The sequence below is a fragment of the Amblyomma mixtum genome, chromosome 3 (assembly GCF_055824585.1).
Source record: "Amblyomma mixtum isolate Tamu chromosome 3, ASM5582458v1, whole genome shotgun sequence".
Taxonomy (NCBI): domain Eukaryota; kingdom Metazoa; phylum Arthropoda; class Arachnida; order Ixodida; family Ixodidae; genus Amblyomma; species Amblyomma mixtum.
This window is the reverse complement of record NC_143014.1, coordinates 99,059,536-99,072,071: the sequence shown is the minus strand read 5'-3', so window position 1 is coordinate 99,072,071 and position 12,536 is coordinate 99,059,536. Positions and strand designations below refer to the sequence as shown.

The 12,536-nt window shown below is 42.3% G+C and overlaps 1 long non-coding RNA gene across 1 annotated transcript; it reads left to right on the top strand.

Annotated features, from left to right (window-relative positions):
- Positions 1–913: 913 nt before the first annotated feature.
- On the top strand, positions 914–12,083 carry LOC149351120 (uncharacterized). The gene is made up of 3 exons (XR_016290522.1): positions 914–1,345; positions 2,431–2,504; positions 11,928–12,083. It is a non-coding gene; the product is annotated as an uncharacterized LOC149351120 (long non-coding RNA).
- Positions 12,084–12,536: the final 453 nt, after the last annotated feature.

Genomic DNA, 12,536 nt, shown 5'->3' with positions numbered 1-12,536 from the left:
AAAGGCAGCACTAAAAATCAGTCTTGAAATGCGTAAGATATTACAGGCACCCATTTCGGAAAAAAAAGGAACGTCTAAAAAAATTCTAAAAAGTTCTACCTCAGAAGTTTTCTAGCCGTATACAAGCGTAGCGTTAGCAGAGCTAATAGAGGGCTAGTAGACGTCGAAGTCTAAAAAACTGCTTAGGTGACCATGATGCGTTTTCCTGTCAGAGACGAACTTGCGGTTAATCGAAGAGGCCGAATATTGGGCTGAATCTTCCTCCATGGGCTGAATGGAAACCACGCTGGACACTTCAGTGAACACGATGGGACGGGATAAACACAATATGAGGATCTAAATTACACAGCATATTTCATACTAAGAATTGATTTGGTTTTCACATTGGATGAGAGAACTCCACTATAGAAAATGCACACCTTCACTGTAGTCTCAAGAAAGCATATACCATAGAGGTTGTTCTCTCGACGCGCGTTTCAACCATAGAGTTAATATGCCTCGCACGTCGTGCTGCCGATCAAACAGCGTCACCATGTTCTTACGACAACCTACTCTCTACGACTGCTACGTTGGGTACTTTGTTAGACTTGCTGATCTCCCATCAATATAAAAAAAAACTTCCCCATACAAACAGCAATCGGCATGTAATTTCGTGAATGAGCAAAGCAGCAAGCGATACTGCCGTGAGAACTCATGCATTTTTCAACCGCAGCGCGAGCAACAGGTCGTTAATTCGCGCGTTTCTACCAGTGGTGATTGCTCGCAATCGCTGCAATTTCGGCGGTTGCCGATACGCCTGAATACCCAATAAAAATACCAAAAATAAAGTAAAAAGTAGGATACAAGCTTTTTCACAACGAAACCGAAACAGAAACTGGTTGTCACCGCCAGGTGGCTGCCGGTAGCTGTTTTTCTGCATAACCCTCATGGCGGTTCGGGTGCTGCGTCGCGTGCGTCGCGCTTCGGCGCTTGCTACAATTCGCTGCTTGGATTGTGAGCCGTCGAGAACTGTGATGTGGTTTGCGTGTGTTTCTTCTTGCACAAGGGTGCACAATCGCGCAGTGCTGTCGACGTAGCCTATTCGAGGCAAAGGGTCATTTTTCTGGTCTCTTTTCAGTCTGTGCGCTTCTTTGTGTAGTCCAGGATGGGTGTCCAGGCACAAAGACGCGTCGCCAGTGTCGCGGTTGAAATGTTCCAAATAAGGCCTGGAATATTTTCTTCTGTGTGACTACGTGGTAGAGTGTGCCGGCTACGCAGCACTCGTGCTGAACTCTCAGTGGTTGATGTAGTGCCCGTGACACGAAGGCAAACAGCGTTCTGCACGACTACGCAATCGTCTGAAAAGGTAAGCAGTACTCTTGTGCATTATCCGAAGCATATAATGCTGGAACGGTGACCTGTCGTACTGCTGCAGTATTCGTGTTCAATGCTATAAAAAGCGTTTAAGGCGCTTTTGTTGTCGCCGCGGTGAGTTGCTCTGCCAAGAATTGTCGCTGTCGGTACTTGTTTTGGCAAAGGGGATGCGACCGTGCGTGCGCTAGCTTTGCATGATTTTGGTATGCGCATGTTTGCGCGTTTTTTTTTCTTGAGCACAGATTTGTCCTCGTATATGCCTCGTTCAACGCGTTTCTGCCCATGCTTGTTCACACCACCGCGCTCGTTTCAAGGACCGGCTCTTTGGCTGTGCGTAAAATGTATGATTGTCTTTCAAGATAGCGTTAGCACTTTGAGGGGGATTCAAACACTTTTTATTCGCCGCGGTTTTTGCTTGGCCCTAGACTGTTGAACCTTAGGTCGTGGGGTCGATCCTGATGGCAGTAGCCGCATTTCGATTTAGGTGAAATGAAAAAAAGAATGCCCCTGTGCTGTGCGATGTCAGCTCACGTTAAGAAATTCTAGGTGGTCTAAATTAATCCGGAACCCTCCAATATGATCAGTGCCCATTTTCCGCATCTGAATTCAAACTTCACTACAAAGAAAGCACTGTCTCAGGTTGCAGTTACCAACGAAAGTTAATTTCCGGCCGTCAGGATTTAATTTTTAAATCAGTATGTGAACATCTTTTTTTTTTATGATGCCGATAGCGTTTCTGGCTACCCAGAGTATACGATCTTGCATTTCGATCACTCTGCTTTGTTTGAAAATTGGTTTCTGAGGAAAAGAAGTGACGCAATAATTGTCTCAATTATTACGATGTTTATCTACGCTTTCGAACGCAGATTTGTTTTGCTCATAGCAAGATTCCTTTACTAGTGCTAGGGGAACTGATGCATTTTAAACAGGGTAGTTTTCCTTTGTATTGAGCGTATACTTGGGCAAGTATATTTTTCCTGATCTTTTTACATTCATGTGATATTCACTGTTGGACCGAGTTCGCATGCTTGTTTTTGTACTCCTGTCATAGTGATAATGGGAAATTGGTATCTGCAGGTGGCACATCTGTCGTCCAGTACGAGTCAATGGCATGGATTTTGTGGCCACCATATGGAGTCAAAAGCTGTGTTGTAAGTTGTCACTGCATTGTGCTTTGTTTTTGTGATTGCCATGAAATGTTCTCTTACTTTCATTGCTCTTTTTCTTAATGCTACTGCTTGGAGCAGTTTGGATAGCTCTGGCCTGATATGTTCACATGTTTATATGAGTAATATTAGTTGGCTGTCAGAATGGGCCTGTTGCAGGCCGTTTGAAGTTGTACATTCAATATTGCTCGTCTTTTAACCGTTGCATTCTATGCATGAAGTGCGAAATGTCTGCATGTTTTTGGCTGCATTATGTGATACTATTTGACTACGAATATTAACGTAATGATGCATGTGTGTTAACTTAAATATGTGTTTTTATGCCACTCATCGCAGGTAACAGATGTAAAAGAAAAAGTGCACACATGAGATAACTGGCTTCATTACTGCTGCCTTGTTTTTGCTAAGCATGGAGAGCTGGGCTAATTGGTTCTGGGTAGAATTATGACACATCATTCCAGTGTACAAAAACACATGAACGAAGAGAGTAGACTCCATGGACCCCAGACTTCAACTGAGGTTGATTCCACAACATGAGCTTTTTACATGCAAAGTGGTACTAGTGACCCCCGTGGCTGAAAAGTGCTTCCTCGACCAGGTAACAATTATTCAAAATTGCAAAAACAAAAACGTAGGTGTAAGGTTATCTTGCCACTCAAGTTGAATGCATTGGCGTGACTAAACATTGCCTACCTGGCTGACCCAACACACATTTGCGTTGAGATAATCTATTTCTTTTTCTGCCTGCCTGCTCCAGTCGCCTTACTTCGGCATTGACGCTGTCACGACTCCGTGACAGCATCAATGCGCAAGTAAGGAGACTGGAGCAGGCAGTTTTCACAGGAGAAATTGTAGCCTTAGTGGTAGAAAGCCAGGTTCGAGAGATGAAGTGTGCTGGGCAGCGCAAGCCGGAAGACAACGCACATTTGCAACAGTGACCTGTCATTGTGCCCTATTGTCATCAGGTGTCACACCGCCTCAAGAAGGCCAGTGACAAACACGGTGTACATGTCGTATTTTCAGCTTGGGAAAGCTGGGTGGGATGGATGTGCCACCTGATAAATGACATTACGAAAAAGCCTGCCTACAAAACTAAGCACACCAAACCCCTCGTTAAACATGAGGTTGACATGGTGTACAGCATCCTCCTTGCCTGTGGCAAACATTACATTAGACAGACGAGGCTTGCATCAATGAACGCTTGCTTGAACATCGCAGGACAGCTGATTCATTAAGTGGCAGAGGTCATTTAGCTGAGCACATTCGCCTTTGCTTGCACAAGCAAGCATGCAAGGCGTTTTTGAAACACATGCCTTGTGCAAGTTTAGCACTTGAAAGGGCTGGGAAATTTTTTAAGCCTTTTGTATCTCTGCTGAAAAAGAGAATTACGTCAGCAGCCCTTCTGTAGTGCTCCAGAAAAAAGAAATAGATTATGGAGGCAAATATGTTTGTTGGGTCAGCCAGGTAGATGATGCATAGGCGTGCCGATGTGTTGAATGTGAGTGGCAAGACACCTTTGCCCCTATGTTTTTTTGTGTTTTGGTTTTGCTGTCCTGAATAATTGTTATCTGGTCGCAGAAATACTTTTCAGCCCCAGAGATCACTAGTAGCCCTTTGCACATAAAAAGCCTGTGTTGTGGAATAAACCTCAGTTGAAATATGGTGTGATTTTGTGTGCCGGAATGATGTCTCATAATTCTCCCTTGTTTTCAGTGAATAAGGAGGGCTTCTGGTGTCTCTTTTTTTGTATGTGATGGTTATAACAAAGTGGCTACCCATAAACTCATTTTGGGCTTAATTGAAGGATCCTTGGGAATTATGTTTGACAGCATATTCCATGGGCACTTTCTTGAGAAAAATCAGTTATTTGTTACCCATTTCACTGCATTAACCATTGCTCCTCATTATGTCTCGAAAGTCATTGATAAGCACAAGCTTTCGAGTACCTGAGAGCTGTGTGAGAAGCCTTCTGACATACTTTAAACTACTGATGATATCTGGAGACAGATTTTACCAATAACTGTTAGCCAATCCAAACCTCGCGCCGGCCTCGTCAAGCCTTGCCACTGGCTTTTTGCTGGTGCACCCAACATCGCCATGATGTTCAATAAATATATTCTGATTCTGATTCTTGGTTCTATCCCTGACAACCTGAAGCTGACCTGTCAATAATTAAGGCTGGAAACCGTTCTGATCCCCAAACTGTTCTCCTATTTTATTGATGGGCATTTTGCATGAACGGTTAGAGCACGAAATGAGTCCGCATATTACTTGCCACCGTAATTCAAACTAATATTTCTATACCAGTCATCACGGCTCCCATTCTCTTTACTCATGTGCAATCCAACTTTTTGAATTCACAACAGATTTTCACCCAAATTTAGATTCTTTATTTTAGGCAAGTGTCATCGACTTGAATTTCTCTAAAGCTTTTCATGTTTGTCATTATAACCTTTTAGCTACACTCTCATTCTTGAGCCTTCATTCTTTGATATTAGTGTAGGTTCATTGCTTCCTGTTCTACGGCTCGCCTTAATTTAAAAAAACTATTGTACTGCTTGTCTTATGAAGCCCAGTATATCAATATGCAAAATCATAAGGCGTCCCTCATATCCTGAGTCACTTTGGGATGTTAAACCCCCATAAACAAAACCAAGCACATTACTAAAGTACATTAATATTAGCCATTCAATAACAGTCTTTGTCTTTATGTCCCAACCTTGTCTTTATGACTGCATTATTCAGAAGGATGCCCCAACTATCTCAGCTACTCTGACTGTATTGACTTTGCAAGACGGATGAATGGGCTTGTTTGTAATTCATCGTGTCAAAACAGCGCAAAGAAGAGAAAGATGAGGAAGGAATGCGACGGTGCGAGTGCTGACTTTCAAGAAGGTTTATTGGAAAGCACGTCAAAATATATACATTGTGGCCTAAAAAAGAATGGAGAAAGGGTGCCTTGTAACATTCACTTTGGATCTGTCAAAAACAAAACGAAAGTTGAATATGAAGCATTTAAGAGCATAAACTCTTTCTTAGGAAGCGATAAAGAAGGTGTGTTAACACATTGATTGCGTTTTTCTACAATTTCAGTGGCCTCGATCATCTCATGCACAAACTTTTCTGTGTCTGTCTAGCACAATGCAGCACGTGAATTCCGCCTGACAGCAATCAGGATGTGGCAAACGATCGCAGTCGCGGCAGTGAAACATCAGATTCCCCCTGCTAGCTTCGTTCACATCGTAACGGTGGTCTTTTGACCTCTCATTGGCACCTCTGCTAGTTTCTTGCTGAAGTTGATACATTAGCCACATGGTTCATTTTTAGATTATTGCATAGTTTCTTGGCTCTGGACATTGCCATTAACAAATCAGCTGCTGTGTGACACTTGAACTCAGAATTAACTGCCTCCGTTGCCTTGGACAGAAAGACGCCTTTAGACATGACCACAAAACCACCTTCTTTATCAGTAGTTGAATGCGATAGGGCCCACCGTCTTAAACCCGTTACAGTTCAACCTGCGGTCAAGTTTCTGGCATGGTTCAAACCACGACACCCCATCAACCAACGCCCCCTGAAACACACCTGTCACGCTCAGGTCCAGGCACAGGAAGGCAAGACGTCAAAGTATGGCAAACAGCTCCAGAATAGTCCTCTTCGAAGGAACAATGTCAAATTTTGGCCCATATATGCTTCAAGCAGCAGGCGAGGCAGCAACTCAGCGTCGACGTTGTGCACCTTGTTTTCAGACATTCGTGCCTTGGCTTCTCTGCTCCGGGCTAGTGAGCGCAAAGTGGCTGCAAAGTGGCATTCCAGATGGCTTTCACCTGGTCAACGGTGCGTGACACCGTCAACCAGCCACTCCCTGGCTTGTTTTCAGGCACAAGTGTTTGAAAACAAGGTGGACACCTTCAGCTTTGAGTCGCTGCCTCGTCTGGTCCTTGAAGTGCTTATGGACCAAAATTTTACGTTCCTCCGAAGAGAACTATTGTGGAGATGCTTGCCATGGTTTGACGAGTTGCCTTTTCCGCGCCCAGACCTGAGTGTGACAGGTGTGTTTCGGGGTGTTTTGATGCAGTGTCACTGTTTGAACCCTCTTTAGGAACTTGCCCACAGGCCGAACTGTGTCGTATTTAAGAGGGTGGGCCCTCTTGCTTTCAACTGCTGATAAACGGTGGTTTTGTGGTCTTATCGAAAGGTGCCTTTCAGTCCAAGGCCACAGATGCAGTGTATTCTGAGTTTGAGTGCCACTTACTATCTGATTTGTTAAGAGCAAAGTCCAGTGCCAAGAAACATTAACAATCTAGAGTTGAACCATCAGGCTAATGCCATCAACTTCAGTAAGAAAAATTGTCCAGCTATCTTCTTTACCGCAAAGACCCATAAAGGTGACTGCTCCTTGAGGGTTGTAGTTTAAGAGAATGGAACCTGTCAGAAACAAATCGCCTTCTCTTTGCGACATAAAATTAAGTTGCTGAGCATTGATGACTCGTATCGTGTAAGATCTGCACAGAAAGTAACGCAGTTTCTACACAATAACTCTCGCACCAGTTTCATGGGGTGCTATGTTGATATCAAGGATTTATATTACGCCATCCCTCAATCAGGATCAATAATGTGTTGAAGAATTCATTAACCTAAATGGAGCAGTGGCATTCGAAACGTCTCAGCCGTTTTGGTGAATAATTTTGTCACACTTTTAAGCTCATACCTTCAGTCCACCTTTGTTACATTTCAGGATAGCTTGTTTTTGAAAAAAAAAACTGTATTAGCGCCGCTGTTACGTGACTTATTGCAGGAACTCCAATCCTGACGAAGCATTGTCTAAGGTGAGAGAGGAGTTCAGTCAAAGCTTCAGTCCACTTTGAATCACCACTGAAATTATAGAGGATATGTCATTACATTTATTGGATCTCAATCTTGGGTGGCCTACACTTGTTGGGCTTACGAGCCAAGGGAAAACAAGCTACTTTTACCATTTTCTTCGGTTCAGTCTAAGCTGGTCAAGAGGTGTCACTAACCTTTGCTTCAAAAATGCCTTAATGAAATCCTGTTTGCTTGCCATGACATCCAGTTTTGCCCAGCTCATATGCCATTTGTCCTTTACTAGATATTCAGAACCTTTGTTAGTGTCTTTAGCCGATTGCTTTAAGCAGAAGTTGAAACATTCCTTTTGTGCCCCCGTCGAGACTGTAACTCCCAAAAGGAAGGTTGTACGTACCTGTTCCCTACATCCACAATTGGTCGCACCGGTTAAATAGGCAGTTGAGTTGGCGTTGATATTCTTTTCTAAACCTATGAAGCTTCAGTGCCTGTAGTCAACCGAGATTAGCCATCAGAGTCTCTTCGCGCACTGCACAGAAGACATAGTGTGTCGAACTCCTTGAAATGCGGCTATGTTTACATTGAGAAAACAGGTAGGTGTGCCACTGAGAGGTGAAAAGACCACCACGACGATGTGAACAAAGCTTGCGGGAGAACTTTGATGATTCACTGTTGCAATTGCGATTGTGTGCCAGATCCTGAACGCTGTGAACCAGAATTCACGTTCTGCATTTTGCCTGATAGACACAGAAAAGTTTGTGTGTGAGGTAATCGAGGCCGCTGAAATTAAAAAAAAAAACTGCAATCACTCTGTGAGCACACCTTCTTTATCGCTTCCTAAGGAAGATTTCACGCTTTTAAATGCTTCTTTATCAGTTTTTGTTTTGTTTTCAGCTCATGCAATGTGACTGACACAAGGTGCCCTTTGTTCGTTGTTTTTTAGGCCACAGTGTATATATTTTGACGTGGTTTCCAATACACCTTGGCGATAGTCAGCACTGATGCCATCGTATTTATTCCTTCGTTGTCCTTGTCTTGTCTGCATTGTTTTGTCACAACGTATTGACCTCCTTTCCCACCTCTAGGGTTAATGGTATGGAGAAACCTTAACCAGATGCAGCCCCACATGCTTGGAGCATGTCACAATACATGCTGCTGGCACCACAAGGGCACTCGGGTTCATCAGGAGATGTCATGATCTGTGTGCTCTTGCCGTGTTGCGCAGTTTATGCATAAAAATTTTATTGATTCCAAACTGAAGTATTAATAATAAATTCTTTATTTCACTCATGAAGTGAGGGAGTGCGGGAAAAAAAGCTGAAAATTCAGCTTGACTAGTTCCCAGCTCCCCAGAGTACATAAATTCAAGAAACAAAAGAAGAGAGGAGAAGAAAAATAAAATAATATAATGGCAGAGCGGCATAAGAACAGCACAAATCAAAATACAGAAATGCTTTGTTTACAAAGTCAGATTGGCTTGTACAAGGAAAATAAACAAAACAATTCTAATTGAACTGCATGAGACACCGGTGATAAGCGAAAGTACATGCCGGAAAAAGCCCGAAAAAAACAAGAACGTTACATAAGTAAAGGAAAGAGACGAAGAAAAACAATGCGCATGAATAGAAAAGCGTTGCTCAAGGAAGGGTACAGCGTACATATGCACAATGCGAGAAATACATCACATGAACGGATTGTTGTCTATGAACAGTAATTTCAGTTCTCTTTTTGAAGTTAACTCGGGAGTAATACTGTTTCTGTAACATATTTAACAAGTGTGGTAGCATTCTGTTTATCATTTGTCGTCCATAATCTGTCCTGCACGTTTTTACTAACCAAGGCTGTGTGCTTCTATATTCATAAGCTAGTGTCCTTTTACAAAGAGATGCCAACCGTAATAGACAATGAGTGTTGTTTTTTATTTCAATCCTATAACGCGAACACAAGCCGTGCGAGTATAGGCTGTCATTTTCATTATACAATATTTCAAGAACAAAAGGCGGGAAGGGTGACTTCTGGGGACGTTTTCAATGTTTCTGAACATTTTTTTCTGCAATGTCAGGATTTTTTGCAAATTTCCTTTGGTTGTATTCCCCCAGACTAGTTGGCAATAGTTTATGTGTGAGTGGAATAGTGCATTGTACAATAAAAGTTTAACCTTTGGAGGTAGAGTATATCTGTTGGCGTACGTTACTCCCACGATGCAAGACAGTTTTGAGATAACGAGGCTCACGTGATTGTGCCATGTCATATTTTCGGTGAAATATACTCCAAGTATTTTAAATGTGTTTACTATATCTATCTTTGAGCTGTTCAACTTAATGTCTCTGTCAATGCTAATAATTTTGTTTTTCGCACGGTATAGGACAGCCTTAGTTTTACTAATGTTTATTTTTAATTTGTTCAGTTGGGCCCATATGTCTAATTTCTCAAGTTTTGTTCACTCTAGTGATGACCTCATCTGCGCTAGCTGCAGTGAACAACAGTGTCACATCATCCGCATAAATGACGAATTTCACCGTGGGATCGATGCTTACGATGTCATTTAGGTACAAATTAAAAAGAAACGGGCCAAGAATACTCCCCTGAGGCACACCAGCAGAAATGTGCAATACATGGGACGAGTAGCCATTTAAATATATGTACTGGTTTCGATCATTTAGGTAGGATGTCAAAAGCGATAGCACAGTTCCACGGAAGCCGTACATTTCAAGTTTTTTTCAGTAGGATAGAGTGATTTAAGTAATCAAAAGCTTTTGTGAAATCGACGTATACCCCAAGGGCTACTTCTTTGTTTTCGAGAGATTCTAGAACAAATTCCTTTTGCTCCAGCAGTGCCATTTCTGTTGATCTGTGTTTTCTGAAGCCGTATTGCGCGTCGTGAAGAATATTGCATTTTTCACTAAAATTTGTTATTCTAGAGAGAATCATTTTTTCAAATCCTTTAGAAAAAATAGGAAGTATTGACACGGGTCTAAAGTTTGTAAATTCATTCTTACTTCCTTTCATGTGCAGTACACTCACTTTGGCAAGCTGCATTTGCTTTGGAAATAGTCCCTGAGATAAGCAAAGGTTATATATTTGAGTTAAGCACCCTGCTATGTCTTCTATCACATACTTTACTGGTTTTATTACAATGTCGTCTGCGTCAGCACTTTTACTGTTATTTAAGCCCATGAAAACCGATATAACCTCTGACTCTGATATTGGCGTTAAGAACATAGATTTCTCGTTTCGAGTATCAAGAGTATTTGAGTCGACGAAATTACTAGTTATATCTGTAAAGTGGCTGTTAAATGCATTAGCTAAGTCAATGCCTGTCAATTCCTTACCCCCATTCTGAATTGTTATTGGGCTTGAACCTGAAGACCTGCCCAGAAGTGCATTCAGTTTCCTCCATAATTCATCTGACTTATTCATAGAGGAAAACTTGTCACAAAAATATTGATCGCGCGCACTCCGTATTTCCGTTGTCAGTTTATTTCGAAACACTTTAAACGCTTCAAATATGTCAGGGTCTCGTGTTTTTCAAACTTTTTGTAGAGCTTGTCCTTTTTACGAATTTTCTTAAGCAATTCAGGTGTAATCCATGGCTTCCTAATGTTCTTACGTTTCTCTGCATGTTTATAAGGGAAACACTTGTTGTATATACGTAAAAAGGCCGTTAAAAACAAAGCATAAGCCCTTTCGGCAGCTGTTTCATTGAGAATGTCGCTCCAATCATGACTTACCAATCATTCCTTAGCTCTTTCAATTTTGCACCAAACTGTTTGAAGCTATGCCACCAACTCCTTTAATCCAACAGCGACACTTGGTACAGCATATGTGTAATCAGTCATCTCATTTGACCACCAGACATCACTGCATAAAAGGGGAAATCGTTTTAAGTGTGTTCCATATACTCTACAATACTTTTCCACAACTTAATGTCAGATGTTGCTGCCCCGCTTCAGACCAGGATGCCATCACCTCTAAATCAAGAAATTTTTCCTGTTCCCATTGAAGCATAAATTGGCTACCTCACCACATTTTCATTGCATGTGGTCCCTCAAAATTCAGGAAATAAGTGATATCGCTTGGAGCATTGACACTGGTTTGTTTTACCTTTTGTTTGCTGCTGTTTTTATTTTTTGCAACTGATGTATCAATGGACTGTATGCCTCTTTTCTTAGTGTATCGTTTGCGACATCTCAGCTGTGCTACTGCAGTCACCCTTCTGATGTTACCTTTATATTGTCCCTCTTATTAATACCCCACTAAAAGCCTTCAGAGGACAAAAAAGATGGCTTTTTTTATTTTGCTCATTATGGCACACGTCAGGCCTATGTGTAGGGATATAGGAGAGGCCTCTGTCTTGCAGTGGTGCTAGTTATGCTGCTGATGGTACTTAATGACGAGCATATGATATATTGAATAAGAACCTCCAATTATTTTTCTTTTTGAGTGCGAATAGCTTCAGTGGTTCTTGATTTGGTTCACTTTAGTCCTGTGGCCACAATACGGAGTTTACTTTTTTAGCACTCTAATACTGGCAAGAACAAAAACTTGTGGATCCTAATTCTTTCATTTGAATCTTTTCTTCAGAGTGCATCGCCCAGATTTCCCAAGCCCTCATGCACCGGTGGTACATCAACAAGGCTGTTTCATGGGGCCCAGCTGCATTGACAAGTGGCTAAAGAAGAGCAAGAGGAGCATGAACACAAAATAAAACTGGCTGTACGAGCTTCATCTATTTTGAAATTTGCTGTCTCATTGCGACAGTGCCACATGGCCCCTGCCCCAACATCTCCCAATCATTCCAATGTGCCCAGTCATTCCAACGTGCCCAGTCATTCCAACATACCCAGTCATTCCAACGTATTTTCCATTACCGTAATCCACCAAGGTGCTGGATGCTGGTTTCCAATATTCCCATCGTTGCCTTTATCGCTCGGTCTAGGTGAAGTATGCGGGCGAGTCTTCTGGTACTGCGGTGGACCCTGCAGCTTGCTCTTCACAGCGTGAACGTTGCCTTGAACCTTTGTCTTATCCATGTGATCCACGTCGAGGGCTGCCATCTCTGCCGCTAAAGCTGCCTCCTCTGCTTCTTTGAGTGTCAGCGACGATTTTGACAAGAGTGCTCGCTGAACTCCAGCCCACGAAACACAAAAAGTGCTTGTAGAAATCTATAAGTCATCTACACCAAGATGTTTT